This window comes from Lissotriton vulgaris, unplaced genomic scaffold, assembly GCF_964263255.1.
Source record: "Lissotriton vulgaris unplaced genomic scaffold, aLisVul1.2 SCAFFOLD_2505, whole genome shotgun sequence".
Taxonomy (NCBI): Eukaryota; Metazoa; Chordata; class Amphibia; order Caudata; family Salamandridae; genus Lissotriton; species Lissotriton vulgaris.
In genome coordinates this window covers 3,921-30,093 of record NW_028252750.1, presented here as the reverse complement: position 1 = coordinate 30,093, position 26,173 = coordinate 3,921, and the positions used below count along the sequence as shown (strand labels likewise).

The 26,173-nt window shown below is 45.4% G+C and overlaps 1 long non-coding RNA gene across 1 annotated transcript; it reads left to right on the top strand.

Moving 5' to 3' along the window:
• The first annotated feature begins 280 nt into the window (after positions 1-280).
• LOC147662033 (uncharacterized) lies at positions 281-24,885 on the top strand. The gene is made up of 3 exons (XR_015305994.1): positions 281-384; positions 2,325-2,455; positions 24,260-24,885. It is a non-coding gene; the product is annotated as an uncharacterized LOC147662033 (long non-coding RNA).
• Positions 24,886-26,173: the final 1,288 nt, after the last annotated feature.

Here is a 26,173-nt window from a genome sequence, read left to right as displayed (position 1 = left end):
TCCTTCACCCTCACTCAGGCCTCTGATTTTGACCAACATCACGTAGAACACTGGGACTTTAGAGACCATCCTTTTAATGAGATAAACAAAACTAAAAGTCCCATAAGCAATAGTGGTGGAAGGTGTGACGCATGACCTGGGACAACATCCGATTCAGCACATCCAGTTCCATTTTTTAAGTATTTGACACAATACTGAATTTATAATCTTTGTTTTTTATGGTCATGAGTCACCAGAATACTAAAAATGTGTCTTTTATTTTCAAGGTCAATTAAGTAATGGTCACCATTTTGGAAGCTCCGTTAATTCTTCAGTATTTGTCATTGATCTCCATGTGTGGCTGATTTGGGTCTGCCCCTGCATCATTCCTGATAACTCGCACAGGTAAGGAGCTTGTAGCAGCAACATGATAACCCCATTTTCATCTGTAAGAAGTGCGCTCCGAGGCAGGTATCGGATCATTTTTGTGAAACAAGCAAGCGCCAATATTTGCTATGTACATTTGTTAAAATAAAACACAATCAAATCACAGTATACTGTTCCGGAGGTTCGTCCCAGAAACATTATCTGTAACTGAACGCAGTCACCCGAGGAAGCATGTGCTTTTAAGACAAGTTGCGTTCACTCACCTGAAGGTGACATGCTCCATCATTGGGCTATACACCTCACCAGGCCGGCGCTACAATGCCTGGTTGGCACCACAAGGGGGCACTTTGTCGGAGATGTTTTAATAAGTACGCCGGATGCGCATAGTAGGACAGAGGATGTTGTGTCATAAGATGTGTGATTGGTGAAAGTCTGAATATAAGATCAACTATTGACCATTTGCTACAATATAGTTAATGTGATCTTCCTGGTCCATGTTGAGATTAAAAACGGTGGCAGAGAAATTGAGGAACTAATGACCCCTATCACTGTGTGAAAGTATCGATCACCTATGGACCTGCTGGTAAGTTGGGGTCTATACTTCAGGTCAACCTTTTTCATGCCTTCTGTAGTCATGGAGCAATCTATTGGCATTTCATCAGGACCAAATGGGAAAATGGGTAAATGTGACCTAATCTTCTCCAACGCGTGAGGAGCTCTGTAACTCAAAGCCCTGCACTGTGCATAGGTGATAAGGTGCCTCTTAACATCTTACTACCAAAGGTGAGCACTCTCTAACAGAGTGCACTGGATACGGTAACCCCTCCTAAAATTCAGGACATACTGACTTATCCAATAGCGAGGACGCCGCATCAGAGGGCAACTGGTTTGAAAAGCACATGCTTCCTAGGGTGCCTGCGTTCAGTTAGAGATAATGTCTGTTGGACTGAACCTCCAGAACAGTATACTGTGAGTTGATTTATATGAAGAATGTGTATACTGGACTGTCATTTTCCTCAGCATCTCTTGTGCTATGTAAAATAATACACAACACACCTGGAGGCCAAGAAATCTATCACACATTAAATGCAAAAATAGCCAAAAGGCCAAGCAAACTTACAAGTGACAATTGTCTTTGCAATGGACGAGAGCATCCACCCTAAAGCAAGTTGGAGTATACAATGTTAATGCTACACAATGTATTTTTATACACTTTTCTCCTAATACAAGTCAATGAAACATGAACACGTGATAGAAACAGTTACTTAAACAACACTAATGAGTAGGAGGCAGGATCTTCTCTCGAGAGCAATGTGAGGAGCCCGTGAGGTGCAGATAAAAGATACACAGAAAAGTTGCAGAATTCAATATTCAGTTTACTACAAGCAGACCCCCCAGGATATAGCGGCATGGATTGGCAAATTTAGTGGCACAAAAATGAAAATTTAGCGGCACAAAAATGGAAATTTAGCGGCATTTAGCGGCATTTTATTTTCGGTTTTTTGCAACACCAAACACAGATATCTTACTGTTTGAGTTATTTGACAAAATCCTTGGGGGGGAATGGGAAAATGGGTGCGCATGGGGCTGGATTTAAGAAGGAAACGGCGGAAACGTCAAATTTCGCTGGCTTTTGCCCAAATATCGCAGCATTTCTACAGATCGCCCGATTTCGCAATTGTTTTGCAAATCGCAAAATCGCGATAAGCTGGAGGGTCTGTACAAGATGCAGGAAAGTGTGCAGATGGACATCACTAAATAAAATAGTTCTGGGCCCTAATAGAATCATATAACTTTGCAGGCATAATAAGGCGAACAGTCACATCAAATTAATATAAGAATATTGTAATTTGGTAATGTAATATATCAATGCACGTTGTGGCATTCATGTGTAACCAATTATCGGTATTAAGGAAACCAGTATATCCAGTTATGCTTTCTCAATTCCTTCTTCCTAGAGGCCGCTACTGCTGCTAGCCAGCCGTATTCAGCAGTACCTCCTGTGACCTGGAATCCTGCATTTAATCAATACCAAAGGTCGTCAATGCTTCTAACCAACTCCGGTCACTGGTGTCTTTCCAGTCACAAGGTAAGGTGACTCCTCCTTTCGGTGATAGTGCGCAAGGGCATCGACTCCATTGTTAGATTGTTTTGTACTCCAAACGGTTTTGGATGCATATTGCTGCGCTCCAACACCGCTCTTCGGGTTCCTCTCAGTGCTCAGTCCACTCTACCCTCAACTGTATTGTTTCAGTACGCGTTTCCGTGTTCTCCGCATTTCAAATCGATCGGCAAACTCCCCATTTTTGATAGAAACGCTTGTGGGCAACCGTCGAGCTTTGCTGCATAGGGCCAGCCATCTGCAAATGGAACGGACTCCATTCCATTTCTGTCCTGGATGCCAAGCCAAGTACCCTTGCACCGACCTACATCAAGTTTGTAACTTGTGCCTTTCTCCAGCGCACAAGGAGGAAGACTGCGTGCTTGTAAGTCGTTTCGGTCCAAGAGGACTCTACCCGATCATCAGGCTCGATGACGAGAGAGGCAGCTTCAAAGCATTCAACACACTCTGGATATCTTCGGGGAAGAATTTGACCAAGACGAGATAGAAGCGTCCGCCATAGAAGAAGAGATCCATCTCTATGCCAGAGCGCAATCGTTGGGGCATGCTGGGACAGCCATGTGATGATTGCAAATCTACGTCATGCTAGTATCATAGGCGACTGACCTAATGTATAGGTTATCTTACGCCCTTCTGGCATCTAAGGAGGCCTAATAAACAGCATTTGGGTGTCAGCGCAATACTTAGTTTTGTTGCATGCATTATTTCTTCGACAGCTAGTTGCCAAAAGGAGTGTATTTCATCGCAGGACCATGGTTAATGTAAGAAATTGGCCCCCACAGTGTTGCAGCGCAACCATATATCTGGGCAAGACCCGACCATTCGATGAGGGTCTTGTGGCGTTAAATAGGTTCTTCGCAGAAAATTATAATGTATCAGTCGAAAATGGGCATTACTAGAAACCATGCGTATTAGTTCACAGGCCCGCTGCCAGTCTTGATCTTCCATTGGAATGTTAAAGTCTAAATTACAGGCCTCTCGGGCCCGTGTGTACTGTCTACGGGAAACAACCATAACAATGCAAATTTTACCACGCACTACCATCACAACGCAACCATTACAACGCAGGTGCCATTACAACGCAGGTGCCATTACAAAGCAGGTGCTATTACAACGCATGCCATTACAACGTAAGTATAGGTAAGTATTTAATTTTATTAATTTTAATTTCTTTTAATTTAATAAAAATATTTTAATTTTTTTAAATATTTTAAAAATTAATGTAATTTTTTTGGTTTTAAGAAATAATTAAGTTAAAATAATTATAACTTTTTAAATATATTTAATATTTTCTAAATTACAATTTTAACCCCTACACTATCCAACACTTACCCTACTATTACACCCCCCTGGAGTAAGAATAGTAAATTAAAATATAATAATTAAATTAAAAATATTAATATAAATAAAATATTATTTTTATCAAAAATAATTTAAAAATAAATGAATAATATTGAAATTAAATACTTACCAAATACTTAGTTGTAATGGCATGCGTTGTAATAGCACCTACGTTGTAATCGCATGCGTTGTAATGGCACCTGCGTTGTAATGGTTGCGTTGTGATGGCATGCGTTGTAAATGCATGCATTGTAACGTCATACATCCACTGTCAACTGTATCTGATCATGTTGTTCTGTAAAGATGCATAGTTAGGTGTCTACACGCATCCCCCTCCCTCCATGCCTGGAAGGACATACTGAGTGCCATCTGCCTGATAGGTTTTTATGTCCAGATTGGGAGCTCCCTGTGGAATGGTGCGCACTTACGTTCTCTCACTACAAACCATTGCCATCCTCTACCATCTTTCGCACAATATATGGAGTATCTCTCGTTGTACCTGATTCCTCCATTAACAGCTCTGGAAGACAACCAGCATCCACCATTCCCGACAAGAGCCGCATTTCCCAACTAAGGCCTGTGTTGAGCCATCGAGCTGCGTGTTGCAATTGAACGGCATAATATTAGGGGTCCAAATGTGGGACCTCCAATCCCTCGCTGCATAATTCCTGGTCAGTGTTGCCAAAGCCACTCTGCTATGTGTAATGGCCGTGTTGAAAGGTTTAACAAGACCATGAAGGGCATGATTGGTGGACTTCCTGAAAAACTCAAAAGAAGATGGGATGTCTTACTGCCATGCCTGCTTTTTGCCTATTGGGAAGGGCCACAGAAAGGATAGGGGTCCTCCTTATTTTAGCTTCTATTTGGGTTTCCTGTTGGGACCGCTGTGTCTTATGAAGGAGGGATTGGAGAAACCTCTTGTTGAACCTTAGCAGATATAGTGGACTAAGTGCTTGGCTTTTGCTCCAGGATGTATGAGTACATGGAAAAAGCAAGCAAAAACATTGAGGACAGCCTAGCTCAGGAAGCTCTGGTAATGCCAAAAGGCTGCAATTGTTGAGTTCCAGCCAGGGTAGATGGTGTGGGTTTTGGGGCCTGTGGTTCCTAGGGCTCTGCTAGGTAAGTGGAGCGGACCCTACCCTATCCTAGAAAGAAAAGGGGCGGTCACCTACCTGGTAGACCCTGGCTCAGACAGGAATCATAAGAGGGTCGTCCATGTCAACCGCCTTGCACCCTACTATGACATGGCAGATGTGACCTTGCTCATGGTTACAGATGAGGATCAGGAAGCAAAGAGCGAACCTGGCCCTGACCTGTTCAACAATCCAAAAGATGGGTCAGTGGAAGGTGCAGTCTTGTCAGACACCCTACCTGCCCATCAGGAGACTGATTGCAGGCAAGTCCTAAATCAGTTTGCTGCGCTCTTCTTTTTGACCTCTCGCTAGACTAGCTGGTGTATCCATGATGTAGATACTGATGAAAAAATACTTGTCGAGAATAAAACATAGAGGCCGACTGAACATGTGAAAGAGAGCATCAAAGCTGAAGTAAGCATGATGCTGAAATTGGGAGTTCTAAAGCCTTCTGAGAGCCCCTGGACCTGCCCAGTTGTCTTAATCCCCAAGCCTCATAACCAGGATGGTAAGAAAGAAATGAGGTTTTGTGTGGACTATTGGGGCCTGAATGCTGTGACCAAAAGAGATGCATACCAAACTCCATGGGCAGATTAATTTATTGACAGGTTGGGAGCAGCCAAGTATCTGAGTATGTTCGATCTCACATCAGAGTACTGGCAGATAGGTCTGACTCCAGGAGCTAAATAAATATCTGCATTTTTAAGCCCAGATGGGTCTTATCAGTTCACTGTAATGCCCTTTTTTAAAAAAAAAAATTAATCTGCCACTTTTTAAAGGTTGGTGAACTAAGCTCTTTGCTGGATTGGAATCATTGAGTGCAGCATTTCTACACACTATTGCTGTCTTTAGCTCCACCTGGCAGGATCACCTGATCCACCTTAGGAAAGTACCAGAGGCTCTGAGAAGTGCAGGCCTCATTATCAAGGCATTCAAGTGTCAGATAGGGCAGGGAAAGGTTGCATACTTGGGTCACCTTGTTAGTGGAGGCCAGGTTCAACCCTTACATCCCAAGATCTAGACCATTCTGGACTGGGTGGCTCCAACTACCCAGACTCAAGTGAGGGCCTTACTTGGCTTCCCTGGCACTATAGGAGGTTTGTGAGGGATTATGGCACCAACTGTGAGCTGTCTAAAGGCTTTTGACACGCTGAAGGAAACAATGCACTCTGCAGCTATTCTGAAAGCTGCAGATTATGTCAAGCAATTCATTGTGCAGACTGATGCCTCTGAACATGGTATAGGAGCAGTGCTATCCCAAAAACATGACCAAGGTCAAGATCAGCCACTGGCTTTCATCAGTAGAAGGCTAATCCCCAGGGAACAGCATTGAAGTGCCATTTAGATGGACGCCTTTGCTGTGGTTTGGTCCCTTGAGAAGTTTAGGTCAAACCTGTTTGGCTCTCACTCCCTAGTTCAAACCGACCACAGGCCTCTCCGAGGGTTAATGCAAATGAAAGGTGAAAATCCCAAACGGCTAAAGTACTCCATCTCCCTACAGGGAATAGACTTTGAGGTGAAACAGAGACCTGGGACTGCCAATGCAGATGGACTTTCCAGGTTGTCCCATTTAGACAATGTTAAATGCTATGTTATGTTAAAAATACTTATAAAGCGTGCGTATACCACAAGGTTTCAGGGCGCTGCGGACAAGGGAGTCCTGCCGCTAAGTGATTCATTCATAAGTCTGGTGAAACAGCCAAGTCTTTAATAGTTTCCAAAATTGAGGATATGATATCATCGATCTATTGTCCTGAGGGTGAAAGTTCCAAAATTGAGGGGCCAGGACCGCAAATCTTAGTCCCCCCAATTTCTAGCGTTTAAAGGAAGGAGTAGCTAGGGGATTCGAATGGGAAGACCTAAGATCCTGAATGTGGATATATCTCTGGACTTGAGTAGATACAGACACTGGGCAGTTGCCATAGAGAGCTTTAAAGAGGAGGCATCCCAACTTGAATGCACTGAGTTCGACTACCAGAAGCCAATGTAACTTTTTCATAAGAGGGGTGACATACTGCTTTCTTGGCTGGCAATAGATTAATCTAGCAGCCTGGTTTGGCACTAGTTGCAGTCTTTTAGATTGATATGTCGGAATGCCAAAGTAAAGAGTTAGTGTAGTCAATGTGAAAGATGACTAAGGCTAAAGCAACTTGGGTAAGAGCTTCAGTAGTGAGAAATCTGCTGTTCCCCAGTAATGGGGTATCTTTCATAGATTCACATGCTTGAATGATTCCCCGTCGTCGAAGTGGGAGTCCCACGGTACATAGCAAAAGCATAGCTAAAAGAGCAATAGAAAAGTATTGTAATAGACGTTTACAGGAAAACACTTGTCACTTTAATAACTTGTCCAAGTCATTAGATATGGTCCAAACTCCAGCCAATCAGGCGACAGCACCCTCTGGAACCTTCTCCTCAGAGGCTCAGGCTCTCAGATTGTCTACCGCACGTTGTGTGAAGGGAGTCTCCCTGAGCTCTGCTCAGTACCTCTACCTTTTCTCTTCAGAAACTCTTCAGAATGTCTTCACTGCTTTGTCTACTACAAAGAGGTCCCTCATCAAACACTATGAGTCTTGTGGGAAACTCCGGCTTCATTCCGTAAACCCCCATAAAAAGTGTATCTAAGTTCAAGTTCAAGTTTGGCATTTATATAGCGCACTACTCACCCATAGGGTCTCAAGGCGCTTGGGAAGGTGAGAAATTACTTATCAAAAATCCAGGTTTTGAGTTGTTTTCTGAAGGAGAGGCGGTTTTGAGTAAGGCGGAGGTGGGTGGGGAGGGAGTTCCAGGTTTTGGCCGCTAGGTAAGACAAGGATCTTCCCCCCCTGGTGGACCTGCGGATTCGTGGTATTGCGGCGAGGGCTTGATTGGACGATCGAAGTTTGCGGGTGGGGGTGTAAAAGGAAAGGTGCGTGTTGAGGCATTCGGGTCCTAGATCGTATAGGGCTTTGTGCGCGTGGGTGAGGAGACGGAACGTTATCCTCTTGTTGACGGGAAGCCAGTGGAGGTCTTTCAGGTGATTTGAAATGTGATCTCTGCGGGGGACATCTAGAATGAGTCTGGCTGAGGCGTTTTGGATACGTTAGAGTTTTTTCTGTAGTTTGGCTGTGATTCCAGCATACAGGGTATTTCCGTAGTCCAGTCGGCTTGTGACCAGTGCGTGGGTGACCGTCTTTCTGGTTTCGGTGGGGATCCAACGGAAGATTTTTTTGAGCATACGTAGGACGTTGAAGCATGAGGAAGAGACGGCGTTGACTTGTTTGGTCATTGATAGGGAGGAGTCTAGGATGAAGCCCAGATTACGTGCGTGGTCCGTAGGTGTGGGGGCATTTCATAGTGCTGGAGGCCACCATGAGTTATCCCAAGCGGAGGGGGATGATCCTAATATGAGGACTTCCGTTTTATCCGAGTTGAGTTTTAGGCGGCTGTTCCTCATCCATTCGGCCACTTCTTTCATCCCTTCGTGTAGGTTGGTTTTGGCGGTGTTTGGGTCTTTGGTGAGGGAGAGGATCAGCTGGGTGTCGTCTGCATAGGAGATGATGTTGAGGTTGTGTTGTCGAGCAATTGATGCGAGGGGACTCGTATAGACATTGAAGAGGGTGGGACTGAGTGAAGAACCTTGTGGTACGCCGCAGATGACTTCGGTGGCCTCTGATTTGAAAGGAGGGAGGCGGACTCTTTGGGTTCTTTCGGCGAGGAACGAGATGATCCAGCCCAGTGCTTTTCCTTGTATTCCAATGTTGCTGAGACGATGTATAAGGGTGTTATGACAGACTGTGTCGAAAGCTGCGGAGAGGTCAAGAAGGAGGAGGGCAACTGTTTCTCCATTGTCCAGTAGTTTTCGGATGTCGTCTGTAGCTGCGATGAGGGCGGTCTCGGTGCTGTGTTTGGCTCGGAATCCGGATTGGGATGGGTGATTTGTTGGATTCGAGGAAGGCGGATAGTTGAATGTTGACAGCTTTCTCAATGACTTTGACAGGGAAAGGGAGGAGCGAAATAGGGCGGTAATTTTTGAGTTCTGTGGGGTCTGCTGTGGGTTTCTTCAAGAGGGCGCTGAGTTCGGCGTGTTTCCAGCTTTCCGGGAATGTTGCGGAGTTGAAGGAGCAGTTGATGACGTCTCGAAGGTGGGGAGCGATGATGGAGTCTGCTTTGTTGAAAATGTGGCGAGGACAAGGGTCGGTTGGCGATCCTGAGTGGATGGAGTTCATCAGGCGGGTGGTGTCTTCCGTAGTGACTGGGTTCCAGTTGCTGAGGATGTTAGGAGGGGTATTAAGTTCGGAGGTGAGTGGGGTGGGCTGGTCACCGGACTGGTTTGCGAAGCTGTTGTGTATGTTGGCGATTTTGTTGTGGAAGAATGAGGCTAGGGAGTCGCAGAGGTCTTGGGAAGGAGTGATGTCGTTGGTGCCGGCTGAGGGGTTGGTGAATTCTTTAACGATGTTGAACAGTTCCTTGCTGCTGTGGGCGTTGTTGTCGAGTCGGTCCTTGAATGCTGATTTTTTAGTGGAGCGGATTAGTTGATGGTGTTTGCGGGTGGCGTTTTTGAATGTGGCTAGGTTTTCGGTTGTTGGTTTTCTTTTCCAGGTTTTCTCGAGGGATCGGCATGTCTTCTTGAAGCCCCCTGGTTCATCATTGAACCAGGGGGCTTTTTTGTGATCTTGCTTGGTAGGGTTGTTTTTCAGGAGTGCTAATTCGTCAGCGCTGCGGGTGATCCATTGTGCAAGGTTGGTGGCTGCTTGGTTTGGGTCTGATGATTGGGCAGGGGGGTGTTGGTGGAGCGATGTGAAGAGTCGGTCGGTGGTGATTTTGTTCCAGTTTCTGCGGGGAATTTGTTGTGGGAGTTTGTGTGTCGTAGTCTTTTTGTAGTTGAAGTGCACACAGCTGTGGTGTGATTGAAGGAGATGTATTTGCTTGATGTGAAGATTGGGTCGAGTGTGTGTCCAGCACAATGTGTGGGGATGTCACAAGTTGTTTGAGTCCGAGAGTGGCGAGGTTGCCCAGAAGGGTGGTGGTGTTGTTGTCATTGTTCTTTTCCAGGTGGAAGTTGAGGTCGCCTAGTAGAATGTAGTCCTCAGAGGGGAGGGTGTGTGGGCTGATGAAGTCAGTGATGTCTTTGCTAAATTGTGTGCGTGGTCCTGGTGGTCTGTAGATGAGGGTGCCTCTGAGTGTGGTCTTGGGGTCGATGTAAATCTGGAAGTGGAGGTGTTCGGCGGTTGGAGGTTGTCATCTGAGCTGGTCGTGATGCGGATGGTGTTCTTATGGACGATGGCAATGCCTCCTCTTATTTGGTTGGTGCGGTCCTTACGGATAATCTTGTAGCCGTCAGGGATGGCTATGGCGATGTCAGGCGTAGATGAGGCGTTCATCCAGGTTTCAGTGAGGAAGGCGTCATCTGGTGATGTGGTGTCGAGTAGATTCCAAAGTTGAATGGCGTGGCTGTGGACTGAGCGGGTGTACAGAAGGATGCATTTCAGGTGGTTGTTGTCGGGAGTCTGTTTGGTATTTGTGGTTTTGATGGTGGGCTTGATGCAGTCATAATTGCTGGAATTGCAGGTGAATGGTCCATGGGTGTGTCCTGGGGCGGCTAGGACGCAGTTAGGGAGTCGGCCGGTGTTAAGTGCTGAGAGGGTAGCGACGTCGTATGTAATGCGGGAGGAGTGGGTTTTGCGGGGCCAGGGGGTCTGGCGCTGGGCGCGGTCCAGGCGCGGACGGGCGTAGACGGGCTTACCTTTGGCGCACCTTCGGCGCGGCCGCAGCGCGTGGACGCTGCACGTAGGTTCATCTGTCTTATATGGAGAGTGGAGGGGGGCGGAGCGTGGGAGGGGCAGCTGGGAGGCGGGAGCGGGGAGGAGACACGGGCCACGAGTGACCAAACAACAAAATGGACGGACAGAAAGCGAAACTGGGCACAGTTCCACGAACACGACTACAATGAAGATAATAAAATAAACAAAGCAATGCAGCGCAATATGGAATAAGTATAAATACAATGAAATACAATGAAACGATACCAGGCGCTATGATAGCTTCGAGGCGCTTTGGAAATGCAGGCGATGTCGGGGCGCGATCTCAGAGGCAGGTAATGGGCGCTACACAGCTCAGGAATAGCAGGCGAAGTCAGGAGCAATCACTGGGGCGGGCAGTGGGCAATGCGACCAAATTCAGCAGGAGGAGGGGAGCAGTCAACCAGGGAGTCGAGGTGGGGATCGTGGAGGAGCGACCGCTACAGAGCTAGTCCAGCTGGTCACTGCCTCCACCCTGAAAGTCAGGTGAGAGATTGTAAAATCTTCAGGACTTTTCTTCAAAAGACTTTGAGAGACAGAGAGGGACGTCTACCTCTGTGGTTACAGAAACCCAAGACCAAGGATAATCCCTTATCAGATGTTGAGAGTGATTCCGCTCTCAGGACAGTCATCTCTAAGAAGAGGGCTAGTGATGCGGAGATGGTATCTGCTAAGGTGCTCAAGAAAGACCACACCTCTACTCATGAAGGCCAGACTTCTACCTCAAAAAGGGCTCCTGCTCCTTCTAAGGGACTACCTGTATCTTCTATGCCTCCGAGATCTGTCTCTAAGTCTCAGGCATCTAAGTCTCTTCCTGAGACAAATTTGCCTAAAAAAATGGGTCCCTTGTCGACGAAGACTTCCGTCGCCACTGCTACAACGACTACTTCCACTTTCTCTTCTCCTCAACCTACAATGATTATGTCATTAGAGTCCTCTCCATTGACATTTGTTATGGTGTCAGTGAAGCCTCGAACGTCTGCCACCTCCCTCATTTCGTTGTCGATGAAAAAGAGGACTGTCTCTGGTCGATCGTCAACAGATGCCTCTTCGCCGGCGAGACGGTCGATGGCTCTCAAGGCTCTACCTGCTTCGTCGACGGATGCCTCGACGTCAAAGGTTGCCTCGTCATTGACGGGTGCTTCGTCGACGATTGCTTCATCGGCGGTTGCCTTGTCGGCGCTTGTCTCGTCGACAGCACAGAAGACTTTCCTTACGGAACTTCAACCACGCTCTTCGTCGTCGGCGGCGGCATCCTTGGTTCCACCTTCAGCTTTGATGTGTCTAGTCCTCTTGAAATCTTCAGCAACACTTTTGCTGCCTTCAGGAACGACGGATGTTTCCCTACTTCAACATAGGAACTCTTCTTTGGATCTGTTGCCAACTCAACCATCACCAAATCTTCCTCTGGAGCTTTTGACAATGACGCTAATGAGGAGGTTTCGGAAGAGGATGATCGGTTCCGTGCTGCTCGTACTCCTTCCGAGCTTCTCATCAAATGCAAAGATATTGATGATGACCAACATGGCTGGGTTTAGTGTTGCACATCTCTTCAGTGTAATGTGAGGAGCTAACAACGTCAGCTCATATCCTGTCAGACGAGCGCTAGTTAAGTGCTGCGTCTTTGTTTGATTCAAAAGAGCATCAACAGCATGGGGTACCAACACCAACAGATTATGTGATAAGACTATCCCCTCACTCTGGCGTATTGACACAGCTGTTGCTGCAACCGAGCGAAAATATCCAGGCAACGCTCGAGCAACTGGATCGAGTACTGCTGAAAAATATGCACAAGGGCGTTGCTTATCACTGTGTATCTGTACTAAAACTGACAATGCACATCCATCCCTCTCGTGTACATACAATGTAAAGAGCTTTGTGTAATCTGGAGTACCTAACACTGGTGCTGAACAAATAGCTTGTCGTAACTGCCGGAAAGCATTCTCACATTCATCTGTCCAAGGAAGGGGTATTTGAGTATCTTTTGTCAAAAGCGCTAACAAGGGTTTAACAATATATGAAAATCCTAATATTCATTGCCTATAAAAATAAGTAAGACCTAAAATGCTCGAACCTCTTTCTGTGTGGAAGGTACTGGTGTGTCTAAAATTGCCTGAATGCGATCTGATGTGAGTGCACGCCCCTACTTAGACAAAAGGTGACCTAAGTAGGTTACCTTTGGTCTAAAATACTGCAGTTTCTTTCTCGATACCTTGTGGTGATGTAAAGCAAGAAAAGAAAGCGAAGACAGAGTACACTTCTCACATTGTTCAGGGGTATCGGCTGCCAACAAAATATCATCAACATACTGTATGAGCGCATCACCCTCGGGTAGAACAAAATAATCAAGTTGTCTTTTCAATGCTTGGCTGTAAATACTAGGACTCTCAGTATAGCCTTGAGGAACTCTACAAAATCTATACGATCGATTATTCAAAGTGAAACCAAACAGATATCGGCTATCAGGATGAATAGGGATCGAAAATAAAGCGTTCTTCAAGTCTATAACTTAGAACGCAGTTGTAGTAGGTGGAACTAAAGTAAGAAGTGTTGTGATATCAGAAACCACTGGATTTTGCGGTACCACTATCATATTCACCTCCCGCAAATCAATGATAAATCGATAGATCCCGGTATTAGTGTCTTTCTTCAAAATCGGGAGGATCGGACTATTAAAAATGTTAAATGGAACTTCCTCAACAACCCCAACTTTAATAATATCTTGTACAATTCGTATGAGTGCTTCCTCACCCTCCTGTGAAATCCGATATTGTTATGTTATGTTATGTTATTGGCAATTTATAAAGCGCGCGTACGCCCGAGGGCTTCTTGGCGCTGGTAAGATAAAAAACATAACAGGAGGAGAGTCTGGCGGAGGAGTTATTTCGGGTAAGCTTGTATGAAAAGATGTGTTTTAAAAGCCTTTCTGAAGGCAAGAAGGTCTCTACTCTGTCTGAGGGCAAGAGGTAAGGAGTTCCATAGGGTGGCTGCAAGGAAGTGAAAACAGCTGCCGCCTTGTCGTTTTTTCTTGAAACGAGGAACTTCTAGAAGATCTTTGTGGGCAGATCTTAGGTTCCGTGGGGGGACGTATCTACCGATCAGCTGTCTGATAAATAGGGGTCCTTTGCCTTGCAGAGCCTTAAAGATAATGCATCCGGCTTTAAATTCGGTTCTTTGAGCCACGGGGAGCCAGTGCAAACTCTCGAGGCCTGGTTTGATAGATTCCCATTTGGGTACTTTGCAGATCAGCCTGGCGGCCTGATTCTGCAGGTACTGAAGTCTCTTGAGTTGTCCTGCGGGTAGGCCTAGGTATAGACTGTTGGAAAAGTCAATATGGGAGAGTACCAGGGCCATGACCACCTGGATTAAGGCGGAGGGAGTGAGGAAATGGGCGATTTTCCTGATTTTCCTTAATTGGAAAAATCCAGAGGAGACCACGGTGCCAATTTGGGATTTTAGCGAGAGGTCCTCGTTGATGGTTATCCCTAGGCTTTTCACAGTGGAAGATTTTTTTGGGGGGAGGCCCATGTCCGATGGCCAGAAGTTAGGGCTCCAACTAATTTCGCTCTTGCCGGGCAGGATCAACTCAGTTTTCCCTGGGTTTAGTTTGAGGTGGTTTGAGGACATCCAGCTCTGAATTAGGGTCATGGTGGCTTGGAAGTCCTCCACCGCGTTAGGAGAGTTGAGGACAAAGATAAGCTGTAAGTCATCTGCATAGTTGTATGCAGTGACTTTATGCTTACTTAGGGCAAAGAGGAGGGGCCGCATGTATAGGTTGAACAACAAGGGGGATAGTGAGGAGCCCTGGGGCACCCCACAGAAAGACTTGACCTTGGCGGCAGAAAAGGAGCCTAAGCGAACCGATTGGGTACGTTCGGAGATGAACGATTTTAACCAGGCTAAGGCAGAGTCTCTGAGGCCCGCCTGTTCGACACGGTTGACCAGAATGGAATAGTCAACCGTGTCGAATGCCGCGGATAAGTCGAGGAGTACTAAGGCTTGATGAAGGTTGTTATCGGCGTTGGACCTCAGGGTGTTTTGGACTGCTAATATTACCGCTTCAGTGGAGTGACCAGGTCGGAAGCCCGCCTGGTTGGGTTGGAGGTATTCTGTTTCCTCCACGAAGTTAGAGAGGCAGTTGGTGACATGTGCCTCCAGCATTTTCGATAGAAAAGGTAGCAGTGATATGGGCCGGTAGTTCGCAAGGTCAAGCGGGTCGATGCCGGGCTTCTTGGTAAGGGGAATCAGTAAGGCCTGTTTGAAGCTGCTAGGTACTGTCCCTGACATAAGAGAGTCGTTGAGTAAGGATAGCATGCTGTCGGGCATAGCTCGACCAATTTCTTTCATGATATGGGGGGGGCAGATGTCCATAGGGGATCCTGATTTGACTCTAGACAATAAGGTTAAGAAGGTTTTCGAGTCGATAAGGGGGTAGGAATGTAGAGTTGAGGGATTGAAATAGATGTCGTCCACTGGGGCGGATGATGGAGATGTGAGGATGTTTTGCTTGATCGTTAAAATTTTGTCACGGAAGAAGTCATTCAGGGAATTGCATAGTGCTTGTGAGGGAACTACCGGGGGGGAAGTTCTGTCGTCGTTGCAAAGGTCGTTCACAATCCTGAAGATTTCTTTAGATTTGTTGGTGGAGTTAAGGACTTTAGATGAATAGTAGGTTGTTTTCAGGTTCTGTAGGGTTTTTTGATATGTCTTCCTGGCTGAGCAATATGCGGCTTTGGCCAGTGGGCAGTACTGGGAACGCCAGGTTCTTTCCTTTTGCCTCACTTCAAGTTTCAGTGTTTTTAGTTCGGGTGTAAACCATTTGTGTGCGTCCGGGCTCCTTGAGCAGCTAAGATGCGTAAGGGGAGCATAGATGTTAATCGCTTCGGTGAGCCAATCATTGAGCCGGCTGTCGGCCTCGTCCACATTGTTGCTATCGAGAGGGGGGGAGTTACCCAAGAAATTTAGGAAGGCTGGCATGTCTATGGAGGACCATTTCCTAATGGTGTTGCTGGTTTGTAGTTTAAAATGGGTTGTCTTATCTAGCTGGAAAGAGAAAGTAATGCTGTGGTGATCAGACCAACAGCAGGGTTTTATGTCTAGTACAGATAGGGGTAGATATTGAGGCAAGCATGGCAACACAGCTCCCTCCTTTACACTAATATGCACCGGTGGAATAACCATATGTCCCACATCAGTATCTGAAGTAGCCCACAAAGTTTTAGGTAGCGAGGCCAATGCAGTATCCTCTTGAACAATGCAAGCTCTGTCTGTTACTGGATAATTGTCATTCAAAATCACATGCACTCCTTCAGGGGAACATCTTATTGTGGCTCTGAAATACTTGAGCATATCAAGACCCACAATATTGTCTGGTGTATTTGGGGAAAGCAAAAACGGGCATGGAGCAGCAAACTTATCAACATGAAATGCAAGTGGTTGTGACAATGGGCTAAGGGAAGGTGTTCCATCGAACCCTATCGATGTAATCGTTAAGCCAGACAGGGGAGCCCTCGGAACCAATTGTTTAGACAAAGCACTACGAGTAGCTCCTGTATCAACCAGAAACTGATCTGTAGAACCCAAAACATGTGCTGTAACATCAGGACCCCTCTGATCCACTGGAACTTCAACTGATTCCTTACCCCATCCTACGCAATCCTTTGCATAAGCAGAATCATGCGAATCAGGCTGCACATAATCAGACATCTGGTATTGGTTGCGCCTATCAAAAGTGTTGAACCCATTTTGTACCCGCACATTAGAATTAAATCTAGCACGATCGTTCATAGCACCTCTGGGTCCTAAGTTTCCAGCGCGATTTCTCATAGATCCTCGGCCACGGACATAGCGCTGTGAGTGCAACAATGGACACTCATCTGCCCAATGGCCACATTTCCTACAATACGCACATTGATCAACGGCCAAATTAGAACGAGTGGAAGAGGAACTATAAAATCCTCGACCGCCTCTATCATTACCTCGAAGAGGTGGACCATAAACCTGAGATAACATAACCTCTGTTTTTAATTCTTTAGACTTTTTATCCGCGCTACCCTTCGCTTCAAGTTCCTGACGCTCTTTATATTGAGCCATTGTCAGGAGGGATGCCGGAGAAGAGGTGGTCCAAGAGCTTTCGCTAGCTTTCAAGCGGCTAACCACTCCTGGTAATAAATTCGTAACATACTTATCTACAAACAAGTGTCGGCCCGTATCGTCGTTAGCGACTGGTCACTAAAATCACAAAAAGTAATCTGAAACTGTCTTTTGCTTACAAGATGCTAAAATAGTCCAATCAATCTTTTTAGGGGGAATGATCGTTTTTAACTTAGTTAATATTGCACCGGGAAGATCTAAAATCAACTGACATGGCTTTTTCGCTGGTTCCCTGGTCCGCGCATACACAAGAACCGGTTCATTCATTCATTCATTCATTCATTCATTCATTCATTCATTCATTCATTCATTCATTCATTCATCTTCCTCTCTATCTCCTTCCATAATGCCCCATACGCTGCGCGATCATCAAGTTTGCGCACGGATCTCCTCATATCAGGCGGCAATATTAGCCCGAAAAATAAATTAATGTCATGGTACAAGAATTTAATGCTCCCTCAAATTCCTCATAGAAAGCGGCAGGATTTTTAAACAGATCAGGCAATGCAGCTTTAAGTGCCATAACATCTGCCGTATTCCAGGGAGTATATACACAATTATAAATAAAATAACCTTTAGCATCTACAGAAAATTTATCGTCACTTGTACCTGTTCCTTTAGGAGCAACATATAAAGGCACGGCCTCTCGCATAGGCTTTGCATGCACTATCGCGGTCTTATTTGTTTCAAAAATAGATGATTGTTTCCCGTCGACCAATCCCGTCCGTCCATCTGCTTTAGCTTTCCATTTCTCCTACCGTAGACGAAGCGCCTCAGTTCAAAGTTTAAACAGCCGCCTGATCGTATCAGTCACTGGGGGGAGAGTAAAAAGACCTTTACGAGAATATCAGAAACTTTTCGGGACATGTCAACAACTTCTTCTGCAAAATGCTCAGTAAAATATATCTGCTCTCGATCTTGCCATCCCTTTAAAGTCTCTAAGATACCATAAACAGTAACAGGATCCTGAACTGCCTGTCGAGCAATCTTTCTAAGATCGGCCGCACGATCGGTCGACATCATAGAGCGGGTATCAGGTTTCGTTTTATCTGCCCCAGAATCCTCCTCTTCGCAAGATGGAACGGACGGAACGACATACGGAGGCGAAGGATGATCTAACAAAGAAAAATCATCTTGTGGTTTATTAAGGACAGGATAAAGAGGTTGTCGAACAGCATATTGGCCAGAAGAGATCTCAGACGAGGACCGGCACCACCTGGATGGTCAGATCGGAAAGAAAGGAAAAAACGCATTGGATGCCAAGACTTGGGTCTTCTCTGGCATGCGATCGCGTCCGCAGCGAGATTCCAATCCTTTGTTACGACCACTCCTTCGGGCACTACGAGTCGCCGATGAGCCCCACGTGTCGGGCGCCAATTTGTTGTAAGCAAACCTCAGCTATGCCTACTTAGTGCAAGGGGTTGGCCCTTCTCTGCACGGAATCCTCAGACCATAGAAAGAAGTTGGCAATGAAACTGGAAAATACAAAAGTAAAGTTTATTAAACCTTCAAAGGTGGTACTTCAGTCTGCACAACACCCTTCAGTATTGTATAGAGTAGCACACCGAACTAAAGCACATGATTTGATTTGATTTATCATTTTGTAGAGCGCGCGAATGCCCAGACAGCCTGCCAGCAGGGCATCGTTTATGGGTGCCCTCATAACTCAGTCCTGCACACACACGTTTGAGACTGGGGCCGCAATTCAAGTGAATAGGAGTTTGCCGCACTCGGTAATTAGCGGGTACACCCGGGCGCGATTAAGTTTACATCAATATGATACATTTGAGCAGTTAAGGCCTGCTGGATTTAAACTATTGACAATATCGAGCAATTATCAGGACACGCAGATTTTATCCCCCGTTTGGAAATTGAAAATCTGTGATGGATACCATTTATCCCGTGTTTAATTCCGAACCAAGAACTATCCGATTGTACAGTGCGCTCCGTTGCACCTCCCTTCCAGGGCATGGTAAGTACGGCGTTAGTATCTTTGCGCTGCGCTAGGATGGGAAGATGATGTACACTAGCAGGTTTCCAAAACAAGGCATGCCTCGAGGACATCCTCATCTCCATCTTTAGATAAAGAATCAGGTAGAACTTTCTCCTTTAGTAAGAAAAAAAAATACCAAGTCTACACATGTCCTTCACATTCCTCTAACTTTTGAACAGTACTAAGTGCACTAATGTTGGTAAAAATGGGTGCCACCTGCCAGGGGCACCATGAACAGCTTCTCCTCCTGCGCACAAGGTATATATTTCTGCTTATGTAGGTGTGCCCATGTTACTGCTATACTGTAATATACGTATATGTATTCTCTCGTACTCTGTTTATGATTTACTTATGGTTTACCATGCACAATTCTCGAGATACTGCTATCTACTCCGATTCAAGCATGTGAATCTATGAAAGATACCCCAATACAGGAGAAGAACATAAGTTACTTACCTGAAAACTGTGCGTCTCCAGTAAATGGTATCTTTCATAGGCTCCCCTCTCCTCCTTGGCTCTTATGCCACACGTGTGCTCAAAAATCTGAGAGCCTGAGTCTCTGAGGAGAAGGCTCCAGAGGGTGCTGTCGCCTGATTGGCTGGAGTCTGGACCATATCTAATGACTTGGACAAGTTATTAAAGTGACAAGTTTTTTCCTATTAACTTCTATGTTACAATACTTCCTATTGCTCTTTTAGCTATGCTTTCGCTATGCTATTGCTGTATTGCTATTCTATGTACCCTGGGACTCCCACTTCAACGACGAGGAATGATTCAAGCATGTGAATCTATCAAAGATACCAATACTGGAGAACCACAATTTACAGGTAAATAACTTATGTTCATCTTCCTGATCTTCCGGAGCAAAAAAAAGCAGGTAGAGACCACCGTCCCAATCTGGGATTTCACAGACAGATCGCAGTCAATTGTGATGCCAAGGCTTTTAGTTGATCTAGATGGTAGGGGTGGGTCCCCACTCAGTCGGCCAAAAAGTAAAGTTCCATGGCCCACCAATTAGGATCCTATCAGTTTTGTCTGGGCTAAAATTGAGGTGGTTACTGTTCATCCAGCTACCAATATGTCACATGGTAGCTGCAGACTAAGAGGACGATGAAGACTCTGTAGAGGAAGGTTAGTCTCATCCTCTTTCATTTGTGGGGGGAGGGTGTCATCAATACACGTGCCTCTTTTGGACATTGTTAGCCCCCACTTGTTGCCTGGAAAATATTGTGGGTTCGACTGGAAGTGCACAGAGTCCCTGCCAACCAGGCCTCCTGTGCGAGATCTCCTTCCTTAAACTGTACACGTCATTTCCACAATTGGCACCCCTTTAGCTCACATATAAGTTCCTAGTAAAAAGTACCCCTGGTATCAAGTGCCTTGTGGTTAAAGAGGGTCCCTAGGGGCTGCAGCACAAATTATGCCACCCAAAGGGCTCTCTCACCTAGCACATGCACACTGGAACAGCAGCCTGAGTGTCTTGGTGCAGACAAAACTGAAGAACCGACCTGGCATACATCCCTGTGTGCCATACCCATGAACACCGCTTGAGGGGTGTCTTACCCATATATGAGGCAGTGAGTTAAATTTAAAGTTCGCAGATTTATATTGTGCGGCTCATCACATGTGAGGGTTTACAGACGTCTATGGGAACCAGGAGATACAGTGATTTGCCCAGAATCACAGGATGTTGTGCTGAAGCAGAGTCAGTAGCTCTGGCTGCTGCGCCACATTCTCTCCCCCCTGCGAGGGCATATCTGCATGAGATGCCCCTGATGCCCCTGCAATATCCTTGTCGATTCCTGGATATTGTAAGTGACCAGGGAAGTCATAGTAAGTACATAGGCTGGACACTCGTCACTATGAGTTCACAGCTCCATGATGGCTTCACTGAAATATGTGATGTTTGGCGTTGCTGCGATCACAGAAGAAAGGAAATTCAAGGAAACTCGTTATGATAACATTCAATTTACATTGTGTCTTTTTTTAAAACTTTTTTATTTTAATATGGAAAACATTTCAAAGTGTCGTTTTAATTCTATTTATTTATTCGAGTGCTTGTGGATACACGATATTGTTTTGTTTTTCCATCTGGTGCGTACACGAATAAATCAGAAGGTTTTCTGACGCGTGAGCTGGCCACATACAGTTGTCCATGTGAGAAGCACGGATTCTCCAAATCTAGTCCACACACTTGCAGCGATTGTCCTTGTGCTTTGTTGATGATCATTGCAAAAGCGAGTCGCACCGGAAACTGTAAACGTTTGAATTCAAAGGGCATATCTGTTGGGATCATTGGAACTTATACGTTGTCGCTTCGCCTGGTATTCCGTAAATGGAAACATTCAGTATTCGAAGGGTTTATAAGGGCCCTGGGGGGCCGATATTTAAAAGTTTATGAGGGCCCTGGGGGGCCGATATTTAAAAATGTTTTATGCTCGAAACCTTCGCGGGAGTGCATTCAACAACTTCCCAAAGTTGCATGGCGATCGGATGAATGGTGTAGTAATGCATAAAGGACAAATGAGGGCCCTGGGTGGCCGATATTTAAAAGATTTTGAGGGCCCTGGTGGGTCGATATTTAAAGAAAAATATGCCAGAAACCTTTGCTGGAGTGTACTCAACAACTTCCCAAAGTTTCATGGCGATCGGATGAATGGTGTAGTAATGCATAAAGGACAAACAGACAGACATATTTTTGTTTTTATATACATAGATTGCACACAAAGTGCCCCTTAGGGGGTCCCCTGAAACCTACCAATCCTTAGTCTGGTCATTGACTGGCCCGAGCCAGCCTGTTACCACCAGAGTGTGTTCTGACCTCAGGGGAGAGTGCCTGCGCACTCTGAGACTGAGAACAATACCTTTCCTAGGTGGAGGTGTTCATGTCTCCCCCTGGACAGAAAGAGCCATCGTGGTGGGGAGCTTCAAAGGTTTTGCCTCCTTTCTAATGCAACCCCAGCCTCTCCTGTTCGAAGGAGCTTGCCTCCATCTTGTCCTCACTCCCTTTTTCACGGCAGGACAGGTGGGAAACCTTTGATAGGAGAGGAGATGTGCCCCCCTCTGCCAACTCCACCCCTCGGGTGCTGGAGGCTAGGTTAAGTACACTTTTCAGTGCTCACCATCTTGAAGATGATGGGACTTATCCAGTTAGGGCTAGGACTGTATCCTCCTCTCACAGAAGGTGAGCATATTAGAGGGCATAGACACCCCAGGCAAAGGGCCCATTGGACACTAACTGTCACTCCCTTGTATCGCCCCTAAATCTATTTTTTAGGTGGCATCCCCAGTCCCTGAACTTCAATCCCTGAACTTCAGTTCCTGACGATCTAAGAAGAGCCGGGCACTACTGATCTGCACCAGCAGAGAACTACTGTACACAAGTGTTCCAGGACCTTTTGTCTAAAGTAAAATCTGGATCCCCTACGGACTACTGCCCACCACACGTCCTAAAAGAAGCCTTCACCGGCCTCCCGGGTCCAGCCCTCTCTCTTCTGAAGGAGTCCCTATTTTAGGGTTGTGTCCCTAAGGCCTTTAAAGAGGCAGTTGTGGTTCCCCTTCTGAAGACATCAGGGGCAGACTCCCAGATCCTGTTGAATTACTGCCCAATTTCCTTGCTCCCGTACCTGGTAAAGGTACTGGAGGCTCATGTGGTGAAGTGCCTGTCCAATTTTATTTAACAATCCAACTATCTCGACTTACACTAATCTGGGTTTCGGCCTGCCCACTCAACGGAGACCATAATACTGGCGGTATTGGACTCCCTGCGAGAGTAGGCTGTCATGGATACTCCTCAGGCTCTGGTGCTGTTGGATGTCTCGGTCGCTGTTGACATGGTTAATTAATTAATTAGCCGGTTCATTAATATCCGTGCTCCGGGTAGGGCTGTAGTCTAGGCATCCAGAGTAATTCAGGGGTCGAGGGGTGCTTCAAGAGGGTCAAAGTCTATTGTCACTTTCCCCTTTGCATAATTTCTCAGATTTTGTATTGCAGACTTATTACAGACTCCAATGGCTCAGCGACTTACGGACCGATCAACCTTAGCTACCCGCCACATACCTCTTGCCACTTGTCACTCACCACTCACTGTTCAATGCTTGTTCGTTGCTATTCATCGCTGACAAGAGTACAAGGGAGAATGCTGGCAATTGTTTAGGAGCAAGAGCAGGATCCAGAGCCAGTCCCACTACAGATGGCAAATGTAGGCACTTCCCTCAACTCCTCGGCTCAGCTCTGCTCTGCTCAATGCTTAGTAAATACGTCAAATCAGATGGCAGGCAAAGGCTCCTCTGTGCCCTCTGTGCTCCTCTGTTCTCCTCTGTGCCCTGCTGCAGCCGCCGCACCAGCAGCACCACAGGCCAAGGTTCCTTTGACCCCTGCCGCGGCCGCCGCACGAGCAGCACTAGCAGCGCCTTAGCACCGCGGCGCTGGCAGCGGCCATTCCTGCCCCCACAGCAGATCTGTAGAACTTAAAGCGCCCGTATAACAGGACGCGGGTGATGGGGAGAAACTTTCGAGAGCGGGAACTGGTCACAAAACAATCCCGGGCAGTCGTCCCAGGCTCCGCTTGCTCATCAACTCCTGCTCGGCTCGGCCCCTCAGCTCTACTCGGTACGCTCTGCACTCAATGCCGAATCACAGGCCGACAACGACTTTGAACACCAACAGAGGGAAGAATTGTGTGCTTCCCCCAGTTTGTAAAAACGACAGCATAAGTCTTGGCTGCTTCTGCTGCACCCATAGTCTTATGCGTCTTTGCAATCTAATTTTTCTGTCTGGAAAAAAATTGTGCAGAAAAGCACCCAGTAAGTCCAGGTGCAGAAAAACCTAACAACTGATAATCAGGTGGAATAAAATGAACACATGAAAGTACGCCTTAATTTCATTGCCCTTGATTCATACTCTGGACCATAGTTGAGGGATTGGTCTAGGCATAGTCCCTGCTGCACACAATAGATTTGCTTTCGGCAGAGGCCAAAACTCAAGTCAGGATGCCAAATACAAGTAGGTGGTCACTCAGGGCAGGGGAAAACACCTGTTGTCGGTGGACGAGTAATTTCCGTCCCAGAAATCTACATTACAAATTAATTAATAGTATTCTTTCTTAAATATCTGCTTGGTGCCAGTCCATATGACTTTAATATCTGCCTTTGGGATTCAATGTTACAAGTCCATAGGGTACATGTATCCTTTGTGAGCTTAATAAAATGTTGAAAATTCTACACTCCTACATTCAAGTACTCTCATGCTACCATTCTACACTCTGCGGTGTCTGAAAAACAGCTCAACATTTTCAAAATTCTGCATTGATTTGGCTTGTAAATTATATTTTTGGAAATGTACATGTATTAACTATTTAATTTTAATACTATAGGTAATTGAAATTACGGACGAAGAAAGCAAGATTTAGCACTAAGCAACTGAATGTCAGTGCCATAAGAAGGATTATTTTGAAAAACTGAAGGAAATCCAGCGAGGAAAGTACAATACCTGTAAGTGAAGTCTCTAATTTTGTATTTCATTAACCCAGAGCAAAGCCATATCTGTGCACACAGCATCAGAAATAATGTAGAAAGACCACTTCAGCATCCTCATCTGAAATATTATCAGAAAGACAAATTGCCTCAGCATGACAGAATAACGTTCATCTAAAGCATCATGTAATTCCAGAGAGGAAGCACACACTGCATAAAAGAAAGTTATAACAAAAGTTATCTTCTGCATACCATCAAAGAAAAGACGCTGAAAGAAGACTCCGAAGCTGACACGTTAACAAGCTAAAGATTGGAAAATCACCTTTGTTCAACAACCGTTTTTAACCATTTACGCAAGTTTGAGACTATCTGCCTCGAGATATATCACCTCTACCCACTCTGCTCACTCTTGCGAAAACCTTAAAAATTCACCACTTTATTGTGTTCATGACCATCTCAGAATGTTTCCTTTTTATTGTGTACTGTTCTGTAATTCTATGTAAATCTCCTCAACATTATTTGTTGTGCATGAGTGATATGTAAAACTGTTAAATATAAAAATGGATTACATGAGCACCGTTGCACTATAGGTAATGTAAATAAATCCTCGTCTTCAGAACTACAAACCTTAACCTTACACCAAACATAGAAAGGGTAAAAGGAACTGATGTTCTGCGACTGGGCGCCACAATAGTACTGTGCACATTCTAACTCTCTCAGTTACTGCCTTTACATCAGTGCAAAAAGGTACTTATCAGTTCAGTCATTACATTTCAGACCAACACCTTATTACTGCATTGCAAAGAACCTATATAAATAGATTGGAGAAAAACTTCAGTCACAGAATAATTTGCTGCCAGAGAGGCTATTACCTAAAGACTATTATCTGCTAGAACAATTTCAACAGGTGTTTGCTCAATTCAAGTGTTAAAAAGATTACTCACAATTTCTTTTAGAGATAAATGCTGAACATTATCTAAACAAGCCCGACTCTAAAATCAGGTTCACTCTTACCGTGGTATATAAGCAAGAGAAAACTAAATGTAGAGATATTAACTCTAGGAATACACCTTATAAAAACACAGACTGAGAGCAAATTCAGTGTTCAAACCCGCCTCAATCGAGGCAAAATAACCGAAGTTGGGGAAAAAAGTTGCTTGTGCCAAAAAAGATACAGCCATAAATCGTATCTCACAGAATTTGACAGAATGCATACTGGGGGAAACCACTCTCAGTGCAATGTATGCCAAAAAAGTTTCAAGCGTAAATCTTATCTCACTGAACATATGAAAGTCCACTCTGGGGAAAAACCTTATCAGTGCTCTGAATGCCAGAAATGTTTCAGTCAAAAAAACCATCTCAATCATCATATAAGAACCCACACTGGGGAAAAACCTTATAAGTGCTCTGAATGCCAGATATGTTTCATTACAAAAAAAAGCCTCACTCAGCATATAAGAACCCACACTGGGGAAAAACCTTATCAGTGCTCTGAATGCCAGAAATCTTTCATTTGCAAAAACAATCTCACTGAGCATAGAAGAACCCACAATGGGGAAAAACCTTATCAGTGCTCTGAATGCCAGAAATCTTTCATTTACAAATACAATCTCACTCAGCATAGAAGAATCCACACTGGGGAAAAACCATATCAGTGCTCTGAATGCCAGGCAAGGTTTTGTTACAAAGACAGTCTTTCTCGACATGCAATAACCCACACTGGGGAAAAACCTTATCAGTGCTCTGAATGCCAGAAATGTTTCAGAGACAAACAAAGTCTTTCTCAACATGCAATGATCCACACTGGGGAAAAA